This window comes from Danio rerio, chromosome 15, assembly GCF_049306965.1.
Source record: "Danio rerio strain Tuebingen ecotype United States chromosome 15, GRCz12tu, whole genome shotgun sequence".
NCBI lineage: Eukaryota > Metazoa > Chordata > Actinopteri > Cypriniformes > Danionidae > Danio > Danio rerio.
The window spans coordinates 14,615,497-14,628,463 of record NC_133190.1 but is presented as its reverse complement, the minus strand read 5'-3'; positions in this window follow the sequence as shown (position 1 = coordinate 14,628,463).

Below are 12,967 nucleotides of genomic sequence, written 5' to 3'. Positions count from 1 at the left end.
GCTGAAATAATTATTAAAATGTCGCCATTCACTTTCTTTACATTAAAGCTGTGCGTTAATCGTCGCCTTTCATATGCTACCTCTGAACCAGTAAATGCATAAGGGCTGACTGACAGACGCACTCTGTACAATAAACTGATCCCAGATCAGCTTCTGTAGATACCATTTAAAGCAAAAGTGCAGGACACTTTTGGAATCGGGTGTATGTTTCAACAGACAGACATATACACTGAATAATATGTAAACCTCTCCGTCTTGCATGTTTTATTTTAAACAGCTAATTTACTCTTAATTGAGCACAGTTTCTAAAGTATTGGAATGCTTTCATTATAGATCTGTGCATTCTTACAGAGACAACTCTGTTATCAAACAAAACAAAACAAGAGATTTATTTGCTGCTCACTGTTTGATAACAGAGGTGTCACTTTAAATGGTGTTCAGAAGCTGATCTGGGTTCTGTTAATTGTACGGAGTGCGTCTGTCTGTCAGTGCTTATACTTCACTGGTTCAAAGGTAGCATATGAAAAGGCGACAATCGAAAGAAAGTGGGATAGAATGGTAAAATACGGGAGAATTTCTGCAAAAATGGGAGGGTTTACATGAATTAAGTGAACAGGAAGTGTTTGTGCAGAAATAGTTTTGTGACAACGCAAAACATCTTTACGAGGGAATGTAAAACATTTGCGAGATAAAGCATTTTTTTTCACGAGGGAACGCAAAAACCTTAGAAATATGTTTTCCTATCACTCAGTTTTTTTTTCTTCCACCAATTTTTTTTCCCACCCATCACGTTCTTTCCGGGTCTCCATGAATTGTTAACTTGTCATACATAACTTGTTTTGTCATAAAAAATATTTATATTATTATTGACATGTCTATTTTGTGTGTGACGCAAAACAATATTTAATTTTACAATACTGATTTATTTTAATATGCAAACATATTAACAACAGAACATAAAAGGAGATCTTCAGGCACCCGCAGAGTTTCCAACAGCATATAAATAAAGAAAAAATTAATAAAAAGTATCAAACAAATAGGCCTGCCGGCCCTGCCCTTTTATTTTTCACCTAAATGACAAATTGAAATTATACAACAAAAACACTAACTGAATCCTTTTTAAGAACTGGTATTGGCTGTTTTTTTTTTCCAATCATATGTATTTTTCCTCCATCAAATAAAAATAGCAGGCTACCTCAAATATATCAAATGCGATATGCATTTAATTAATGCTCCGCTATAATTCTTATATCATAAACCTGTCATGTGACCAGCAATATTCTTCCTCACTTTGAATCTTTGGCAAAAAACGTCTGTAGGCATGCGTGTTTGCACGTGTTACCATCCCGCGAGTTAACAAATATATTGCACATTTATGCAGTCAATTAAATTTTTTTTTTAAATAATTTAACTCGGTGGTTCTCAACATTTTTTATCATCGCGGACTGGTCAACGCGTGAAAATTTTTTGGGAGAGGTTGCTAGGGGACCATCCCCCATTTTCTCAAATGAAGAAAAGCTGACAAAACATTGCTGTAACTCTGATACAAGTTTTACTCATGGAAATAACTACAAAGAACTGCATTGTTTGGGTATTCTGTGTTTGTCTGAGATAATTAGTCCTACCGAAATGTGTATAGTCCATATAAGCTGAAGCTGATCGGTCAATTCTTGTCACGTAACTTGCGGTGTGGTCATGGGATTCCGTCAACTGGGTGCATCTGGTCAAGAGAATGAGAGCGCATCATGCCGCTTTTGCGCGCAAGCCGCAGACCGTCATTAGAAACCACAAACTTGTGTGAACTCTAGAAAAGACGCGATATGCAAACGGCCCCAAAAGGTTGCCATCATTTGAGATCTCCATCAGTTGATGTTTTTGCACCGACATGCTGGATTCACCTGATTTGTTGACAAATGGGTTGCAGATCCATTCCTTGGCAGTTCGCGGGTACTTCTCTTTCCAAAGTAGACTATTTTTTACTCATTTTGCAGCTTGTGGGTCAAATTTGGGAGCTTAAGTGATAGATGTAACAAAAAGAATATGGTCACTTTTTTCAAATAAAAGACTTTCAAAATAAAAGATAGTTCAGACTCAGATAATAAATAAAACAGAAATAATTAATGATTTCTTGTGCGGCCCGGTACCAATTGATCCACGGACTGGTACCAATCCACAGCCTGGTGGTTGAGGACCACTGGTTTAACGGATTAATTGAATCATTAATCAGTAAAAATGCACTCTTTTGGTTAACGGTAAAACGGGTATTATGAGCATCCTTAGTTACAATTTTTGTACATTCCATGATAGTAAAATCAAATATGCCAGAAAAAAAATTACAACCAAAGTCATGAGAAATCTGGAAAGCAACTGTTACACAGACTAGTTAATAACCATTTCTCCTGCATTACCATCATTCATCCATCAAGCTCAATCCCAAATTTAGTTGAATATTTCATCAAGTCATTTAAATCTTCAGCCAAAAAAAAAAAAAAAAAAACACTTCTCCAGATAGCCAGGCTTCACCAGCGCTCTCTCAAATTCACCAGCCCCGATGAGCTGTATCAATATTAATTCATTCCGCTTCTTGACCTTGCCAGGGGCTCATTACCGGACAAGCGGGGTCAGCCTGCATTTGGCAAGTCGTGTCACGAAGTGTTCGGTTTCTAATGAACTGGATACAGCTCAAGCCATTCTCCGCCATACCACCTCATTATCACTCTGCCAGTGGCATTAACAGAAGTGCCTGTCACATACAGAGCTGCATTCTTCTGCTTGAAATAGCATAAATGTGGCTCTAAATACAATGCAATGAACTGTTCGCTCAAGCTGCGCTGGACCGAGTTGGATCAAATACAGGCCAAACTATTGGAATACTACTGAAATATACACAGATGAGTGACATAGTCTTACTGGCATGACCTAAATACAGCTTAATCTAAATAGGCTGCCACTGTATTATTGGACGCTTTTCAGATTTTGATGGAAGTGTAGTCAAAGAAGTAACAGCAATCTCGTCCCGGAAATGAGGGTGCCATATGAGGAGCTATTTCAGGAGCTGAGGTTAGAAGCGCTCGCTGTTTTGTGTTGCTCAATTTAGGATGCGCTCTCATCTGCAATCTCAGGGCAAATCCATGATCAGACTTTGAGGCTTTGAGCTGGTTCTATTCACAAGAGGATCATAATTCCGAATTTGAAGCTTTGGAAAGAGTCAAATTCAGCTATTGTTATTACCTTTTCTCTTTTTAGCCTATTTACCAATTTCATTAATAAGAACATGTGTTTTAATCTTTTCAAGTTAAGAACTGCTTGGTGAAGACGGATGTAAATTAAAGCTGTAGCAAAGTAATCAATTCAGCACCAATTCTAAGATTTTCAAAATGACTATTCACTCTTGAATCGATTCCGAGCGTAATATTTAACAGTAGATAGTGCTCTAGGCCAGGGGTTTTCAAACTTTTTCAGCTGAGGGCCCCTTTGTGTAGGGCGAATTCTTTTGGGGACCCCCAAAAAATAAATATCACGCCACCCCCTCAAATTAAAAACTGTACTTAATTTTTTAAAATTGTATTATTCAATACATTTATATTATTATATATTATTCAATAAATTTATATTATTCACTATCTGGATTAATTTTTGTAAGATGTTAGTTGAGTTGACATGGTTTCAGTGCTTCAATCTATTGATCAAAACTTCATGCGCAGTGTTCATTGTGGTCTTCTCTCACTGGATTCCGTCAAGCCATATTTTGTGTTCGAGTCATCACGTTTACACAGTTTTTTATGCCATTTTTATGCTTTTTTTCTGCCTATGCACAGCTAGACTCTTCTGTATTTACCCTTACAGCTGAGAGTCTAAATGTATCTAAAGATTTAAAGTTTTAAAGAGTTTTGTCATTCATCAGCCTGTTAACAGTTAACTGTACTGTTGTAACTAGCAATACTACAATGGAGGCTGTAGTGGTTCAGTGTGTTTTGTTTATTTTTATTCCTTTTATTTGTGCACATCATAATTTACTCAGGTCGACAATCCTGACTTACACTGATAAAAAATAATTTCCTAAATGCAATCTAGAATTGGGTATTCAAGTTCAAAAAGCCAAAAAATTTACTTTGCTTAATTTTAGAAGCTTTGCTGACTTTAAAATGTTCATACCAGTGTGTTCTATTAATAATACTGAACATTACATTTAAATTATTTACACAAATAAATATGGGGAAAAAGTGGAACAGCTTGAAAAAAATGCATTTATATTCAGAGTATTAAAATTTGATCAGATATGTTGAGCTCCATTAAATACAGAGCACTAATTCATTTTAATTTTTAATAATTAATTAGCCCTATAACATAACACAAATAGATACATTACAATTTTTATAGGCTATAGTGGTTTTACTCAGGGTGTATACAATTTATTTTTTTTAATCACCCAGTTATGAACCAATGTGAGCAAGAGGTCCACTGCAGAGCTCATCCAGCTGTCATTAGTGTAACGAGTGAAACTCTGAGAACTCGCTAATGTGATGACAGCTCCATTCATTGTTATTGCAGCACTTTTTGCTTTACAATTTTAATATGTTTCTTTGCCATGCTGCAAAGAGGACCGTCTGATATTTGTACAATGCAAAGTGTAAAGCCTGTCGCACTTTGGACGAGGTGCAATGTTGTGGCGTGTCTTTAAAATGCTATTTGTTCCCCATGAGTGAAGCCTGCGCAAAGAGGCGCGCACTCCGCAGCACCCAGCTGATCGATTACTTAGGAACGCAAGCCATATACAGGGAAGTGCTTCCAGCCTCCGATAATGTTCTTATTGATCGTGTATTTTAACTGAAATATTGTCAGTAAATAGACCTGAGCATTCATTTAGTTGTTTAGCGTAAAAGAGCTAAGCGTAAGTGAAAGGTAATCGCCGTCAGGTGCAGCAGACAAGCGCCAAAAATCACAGGAAGTGCCCGGCCAGAAGCGCTTATTCAATAAAAGTCCCCGTGCACAGAGGCGGGCCGCTGCGCTTCTTTTCCTGTTTCACGAAAGTGTCAACGGCATTTAAATGACATAAGCATAAAGCTTAATTTTTGCAGTACTTTTGAGCTCAAATTATTATAAAAAATATATTAACCTTCAGAATGATGCGGGACACAAAATTCGACCATGTGGGCCCATTGATTACCCCTTATCTAAAATTTTTTGCAGCCCCCCTAGCGCCATCTGGCGGCCCCCCAGGGGGCAGCGGCCCCCAGTTTGAAAACCCCTGCTCTAGGCTAGCTTTTTAAACATACCTAAATGCTCATGAGGAAGAGCACTTGTGCGTTTGGCGAAGTGGTGCAAGATGGCATTAATGCTACAACTAAAAACTATTGTAATTGAGTTACACTTTTCTTAACCTTATTAATGAATATTTTAAACAGCCCCTATTATTGGTTTCGTATAACACAGTGTAACACAGCACTAAATGAATGAAAACATTCAGCGGTTTAAATCTGAAAGTGCATCATGTTTAAAACAATTAATTCTTTAACGAAATAGTCGACTCGGAGTTGAATAAATGAATTGTTTTGGGTTCAGATCTTCTGATGCTTAAACGCATCAATGTCAATTCGATACATCACCAAATATGTAGTACCGGATCCAGTAAACAGTGGACACTAGAGTAGCGTGGGTGATCACGGGACTGATCATGACAAGAAAATGATGATCATTGACGCATTCTGCTGCAGGGAACAAGGGGTTAAAGTTCATTTCCATAACAAAAGGCACAGTATAACCTAGTGCTGTGTTTGTTCCAGTCATTTTTCTGATTTTTGATACAATAACCTACGTTGCAGCACCGGATTCATCTGCCATTTGCTATTAAAGGAAGGAGCAGCAGAGATTATTATGTATAGGACTTTGTCAGTAACTGTAACAGTTCTTATGGACCAGTTTCTTCTTCCTCCGGATCATAACAAAATATTGCAAAATATGTGATTGTGCGTTATAACTTGTAATCTCTCTATGCAGATTGTAACCACTTATCCAATATAGACCAGTGCTTGTACTGTATCTCTTAGGTTAAATATTTATGGGAATCATCACATAACGAGTCAAAAACCACAATGAAAACGGGATACGTGCTTTTTCCTTTACGGATTTAAATGCGTTTCTAAACTCGTGATCCTCTGCCTATCCCTTTCAAAAGAGTTTTTTTTTTTTTTTTTTACCACTGTGTAGACTAATTCTGAATGTGTGTTGTTGTTATTACTTGGGGTTGTTGTTAAGTGTAGAGGAACATGCTGGTGTTTATCTGCATTCCTGCATTGGGCTCTCACATACTCTATGCTACTTCATCACCAATCACAAAAGACTGGGTCATCAGACCAACCACAGCAGATGAATCACTGAACAAATCACATGGGCGTCGTTGGAATAATTAGATGAAAATAAAGGCATATTATACAATAATGAAATTGAGTTTTGACCTTGCATGCATATCAGCCTGTTGTTGGAGACCCAAAATATGACATTTTTTATAATGCAACATATGCTATAATAATGCTCTTTAAATTCAAGAGGTTTTTGTAAGGAATTTAACGCAAGCAGAGAATGGCTTTTTTTAATGGTTTAGAGAAGTTGTCCCCTACCTCCGGGCTGTAGACAGGTGTTGGTCCATGGATCAATTGGTACCAGGGCGCAAAAGAAATGATCAAATTTCCATTTTATGTTATATCCAAGTCTGAAAGATCTTTTATTTAAAAAAAATAAAATAAAAATTTTCTTTTTAAAATAACCATATTCTCTTGGTTACATCTCGGTCACTTGAGTGCCAAAATGTAACTCACAAGCTAGCAAAATGAGTAAGAAACAGACATCTTTGGAAAGTTTTTTTTGCGTTGAGGAAAAGGTCCAGTGAAGGTCCCACAGACTGCCAAGAAAAGGATACGCAAACCATTTGTCAACAAGTCAGGTAAATCCAGAATGTCTGTGTGTGCAAGAAGAAGATCACCTTCTGAAGATCACAAATAATGGCTGCCATTCACATTCTCATGTCTTTTCCGCATGCAAGTTTGTTCATTCCAATGAAAGTGCAAAGCTTGTGCGTACATATTGGGGGTAATGTGCTCACACCTTTCAGGCACACCAGTTGAGACTGTTTCTTAATATGCATTTTTTAGCTATGTTGCATCCTTGTATTCTCGTGTAACGTCAGCATCAACCATCAAAGTTCAGTTCAAAAGCTCAAGACCGCAAGAATGGAGGATGTGTAAAAATTCCCGGATGTGTTTTTATGTTGAAGATGCAGACTTGAGCGCAAAACTTGCTCGAGAAGTCCCAGAAGTTATTGCGGCTGATTCTGAAAAAGGAGGTGGGAATTGCAACGTTTTATACCCTTTAATAAAGTTCAGAGATATAACATATTAATATCAAGAGTTTCCCTTACTGAGACAGTTAAAGTAGACATTCACAATGAACACAAAGGGTGTTTATTTGCGGAAATTCATATTAAAATCGGTGTTATTTGTATTGTGCAAAGTAAGGCTTTTATGCATGTTATACAAGTTGAAAAGGGAAAAATCAATATATCATAGTACGAATGCTATAATGTTTACATTTTCAGTAAAAAGAATAAGTAAATAAAAATGTGTGAAGGTCATGTGACCATAAGGAAATACGCAGCATCTCATTTCTCAGAGGATGCGTTCTCTGTTCTAACGGTTTCCTAAGTTCATACTTCTGAGGTGACCTGGCAAGGCCAGTCTTCACTAGAATGTAAGTTCATTCTCTGTGTTCTTGAAATTAAGAAACAACAGAAAACATCTTTAGAATACCGTGAGAGCACCGCGAGTCATGTTACAAGAACTGACTGATCAGCTTCATACTTTGTATGGAATGTTCACATCTCTGTAGACTATTCATCTCAAACACTTCAGTGCTTTTAAAGCTTCTTCATACATAAAACTTGTATCAGAGTTGCAGCATTGTTTTGTCAGCTTTTCATCCTCTGAGAAAATAACTGATGGTCGCCTTGCAATCTACATAAACCAGTCCCCCCTGGGCCATGGTAAAGTTGCCAAGCGTTGACTGGTCAGCGGTGATAAAAAGGTTGGGGACCACTGGTCTAAAATGCCATCTGCTGTTAAAAACTAAGCTCAGAAATTATTCAAGAGAGAATAGCAAAACAAAAATTTCTCAAATGACTTTTAGAGCCACAGCTCGAATGCAGGCCTAAATGCATTCTCTCTTCTTTTTTTTTTTTTTTTTTTTTTTTGCATTTCATTTTATGTTTCCAATGTTGCAACATGTTGGCAACAACAAAATAACATTTTCTGTACTGAAAAAGTCACATTTACTTAAATTTCCAAAAATTTGCATGAACTTCGAAAAATGAGATTTAGAATTAACATGGTAAAGCAGACACAATCATCACTGATCATATCTACCAAATTGCCTTTGGGGCTAAGAAAAGAAACTGAAATGATTGTTTTATCTTCATCATGAAATGTAACCGCACAATAAACTGCCCTTTCTGACCAATCAAAGTAGAGTGGACTCTGAGAAAGGCAAGGATTAGGTTCTGGGCAATATGGCAAAAATGCAATCTCAATAACTATTTTCCATATTGAATGATAACGATATATTTTTTAAAAACAAGTTGTTTTTTACACCAACAATGACTGAAGTCACAAAAATTAGAGGGTCCATTAAATGGCATAACATTTTCGGCTGATAATTTTTCATTTGGTACATTTGGTAGATTTCCATTGTTGCATATTTCTGCTGTGTGATTGACTCTTGGATCAATATAGAGTAAAAAAAAATTCTGAGCTTATTATTGTTATTGACATAAATTTTATCGTGATTCGAAAAAATATTGTTTATCGGCCCAGCCCTAGCAAGGATTATAAAAGCTATATTCTTAAATGAACCATTTCAGGCACAATGAAACAAGTAGTGCTGGCACTTATGGGAGATTTCCAAAACAATATTGGGAATGGTTTTCTAAAAAAAAAATAATAATAAATGATGGTGGGCAGATGATGACGACATCATTTTCAGGTGAAACATGAAAGGTGAAAATAATGCATGGTAACCTTTTGTACTTTATTTCTAGGACCTTAAAAAAAGAGCTTGTTCATTAGCCCAAGCAAGCCGGTAATGAGCATCACAGACTGAAATCGAGCAGATCACTTTCTAAAGGTCATTCATGCCCTAAAATGCTGGGCTGGATGTGAACATGTTATGCTTCAAATCTGTTCTCTCTCCCTCTCTCTCTCTCCCTTCCTCCCACTTTACAGCACTGTAGTCTCCAGTGGATGTCAGATGTCTTTCAAAAAGCCAATTTCTGACACAAGGCCAGCATGCCGCAGGAAGAAGCTTTCAAAGCGATAGGCCCCAGGCACAGTTGGCCTGATTCAGCCCTGCAAACAGAGGCAGACAGAGAGAAGAGATGAGAGCTAATCCTCCAATTAATGATTGCTTTGTTTTTTTTTTTTTTTTTAAAAAGAGACCTCACATGACTCATGTTTCCCCAAATGAAGACTGTATTAGTCAAACCAATCGGTAAGAGTTAGAAGAATTTGAGTTTTGTTCAATTTTTTGGACTGTGACGTAGGAATGGGGGAAAAAAAAAATCACAATTGGATATACTGACTTTTTTTCTCTCTCTTCAACTGAAAATTAGAGCAGACCTAATACTCTTGAGAACAAGACCCCAGTAGTCTCATATTTGTCTTCTGACATTCAGAAAAGACCAAAAACATCACACTCTCCATTTTATTTTATTTTTTTCCAAGACTATGATTTCTCTTAGCTTCACTTGGCAGCTTCTTGTACCGCACAAATGAAATGTTAAGGTTGTTTAGAAGAAATTCCAAAGCTAAACAGACAACAGATAAATGAAAACTCAAGATGATCATAACATCCTTAAAGACTGATTATGGCAGTATTCAGGGTTCATACACATTTGTATTACTAAAATTCCATGACTTTTCCATGATTTTTCCAAGACTTTAAAGTAGTCTTGAAATGTCTACATATTCATGGTAAAAGAAAAACAATGCATATTCAAATGTATTACAGCATATGGTAAAACACACAACAATCTTTTTAGTTTTCATTTATATAAGTATATTGATCGCAAGTGCTCAGTTTGTGATCACATCTCTGTTTAGTTCTGTTGATATGTCATTTCAAACATTCGTAGCTTGAAACAGATATGATTGCTATTAGTATGACTACTATGGCGAGGGCTTAAACAAAGCAGCGCTCATAATACGGAGCGGAAAAAATAAAAAAGACAACTGGGAAACATAACCTCCTTTGTATTTTTGTAAAAAACACAGTTTAGATCTGTTTAGGGTAAGAGGTGTGTGAGTTAACAAAACCAAATTAACCTTTAGTGCCCCTCACAGAGCTAAATCCACACTAGCATTTCTTCTCTAAGTGTTGAAAAGGGAAAAAAATTCCACCACCCTGTCCAAACTTTAAGGTTACTGGGTGTCTGATTTTTACAATCCATATGCACAACGCTTTGGCTTGTTCTTTTTACTCCAAAGCTTGACAGAGCCTCTGCGCTTAGCGGTTGGTAAACCTCGAATGGTGGGTGGCAGTTTTCGGGGTGTGGTTTAGCAATGGGTCAATTGAATAAAGTAAATTGTCCGTAGTGTATCTGTGTAAATGCAAGAGTGTATGCAAGAGTGGGATTTCCCAGTGTTGTGTTGTGGCTGGAAGGACATCCGCTGCGTAAAACATGTACTGGATAAGTTGGCGGTTCATTTTGCTGTGGCAATCACTGATTAATAAAGAGACTAAGGCCGTACTCACACTGGGTACAGTTGCCTTGAACCGGGCCAAAGCACTCTTGTCCCCCCTCCCGTCTTCCCCGATGGCCCGCACTCACACCACAATCGGGCCTCGGCACGCTTACGTCATCGATGCTGTGCTGTTCAGTGAGAAGCGCTGTCACTCGCTCTCACTCAGCAGCACAGTGGAGATTTCTCTAGTTATATTGTTTCAGTCGTTTGTTATGCAGTGACATGCAGTCAAATATTTCGCCAAACAGTCCTTAGGGATGTGGTGACACGCAGTCAGATATTTCACCGAACAGATCCACCACTTTTGCCGCTCATAATCATAAAGCCCTCGTGCTGCAGGAATGAGGAGGTTTGCTAAAGGTGCGCAGCTGTCATGCAGTAAGGGGTTTGCGTCTTTAATAAACTATGGCAGTTTGCATTCACTGAACAGTAAGAATGAATAATAAATCCATATGAAACAGTCCCTTAAAAGTCACGTCTCGCTTTCAGTTTCGGGCTTTGGCACGTTTTGCACTCACACACAAGCGTACCACGCCAAAGCCCAAGTGAACCGCGCTCAGGCACACCTCTTCCAACCGGGTCAGGGCCGGCCAAGTGAACCTTGCTTGAGCCCGATTCAGCGCACTCACACTTCTCAAACGATCCGAGAAACGGGCCTGGGCACGGTACGGATGGCATAGTGTGAGTAGGCCCTTACTTACAGTGAGAGAGGGAATTTAGAGAGTATGGCCTGGATGCATCATCTGTCTACAGTTTGAGCTTTTGCATAATTGAAAAGCCCCACATTTACATATCGCGAATGAAGTGCACACACTACATCTGAGGTTGACCAGTGGTTTTCTCAACCACTCAGACATGCACCCCCTGACAAAACCAAGACTTTGTGGATCCACTGTGTGGTGGTAAAGATATCATTAACTCTGCAGGATTCATACAAAAAAATCCCTTCCATAAGGGACGACAGGCACCACTCAAAACATGCTCTATTGTTAGAGATGAGTCAGTTAGAGAATATTGCTTTATTTTCAGATTGTGCTTGGCTGCATTGATGCGCTTGGACAATAGACGCATTTTTCATTGAAAATGAATGAATTGTGGTGCCGTGTGTGGAGTCCAGGAAGTGAAGCGTAGACAATCAAAGACATGGGAATACACAGGCGCTATACAAAGACAAGCACACTCATACACTGGAACATAAGCTTTGTTCCGAAGCCTAGTCAGCTGCATTCTGCCTTCACAGACAGCTACCTGAAATGGAATTTCATTAGTGACCAGTTTAGATCCTTGTATGCTGTGGATTCATTGGAGTGCTGTGAGTGCACTATTCTGTGCTTCAGAATCACTGTATTTACATTTCTGTCATGTTTTGTCTAGTGCCAACAGCCAAATTGTCAGGTAGCATGTTGTTGGGACAAGGTGTTACAATGTAACCTGCTGACCTAATGTTTACGTTCGTAATATTTATATTATTTGCTCATTAATAACCAATTCACGTGAAACGCTGAATTTGCATCACATTTCAGAGTCTGCTACTGCATTTTGGTCACGAACGCATGCTTTGAAGACTCCTTATGAATATATATTTGTGAGTAAGCGAGTGAATGAGTGAAATGCACTGTTTTCCATGAAGGAAACCTGGGATGCTGAAATATAATTGCCTCAACTGGAAGTAAGTGGGTTAAAAACAAAACAAAGAAACCCTTAGTTTATAGATTGCAAAATTTTGCGTTTTTTTGTTTTGCATTGTTTTTAAAAGCATGCTGGTAAAACACGTACATGGTTATGAATGTATTAAAACATGTGCTTGTTTATTGTAAAAATTCGTAATAATGACAAAAAAAAAAAATTTATAAAATAAAATTGTGAATCTCCTTTCTTCCGGGTCTAACTATCTGCTGTTGTGGCTGGTGTATTCTGGGAAATATTCTTACCCCTTGGTTTTGAGTGTGGTCCTGAAAAATCTTCGTTCGAAGGGCTATTCACCCTGTCCCCCTAGCCCTACACCTTCAAGTAAAAGAGAATTAGACACCCCTACCCCTTCACGAGAATGTGTAAAACGAGGGGTAAGGGGAAGGGCCAAGGGGTAAAATTGGGATTGGGCCTTACATACAGGTACAGCAACTTTAATATTCAGATGGCTGACACTGCTTCCTTATCAATAACCAAATATATGGTTTAAA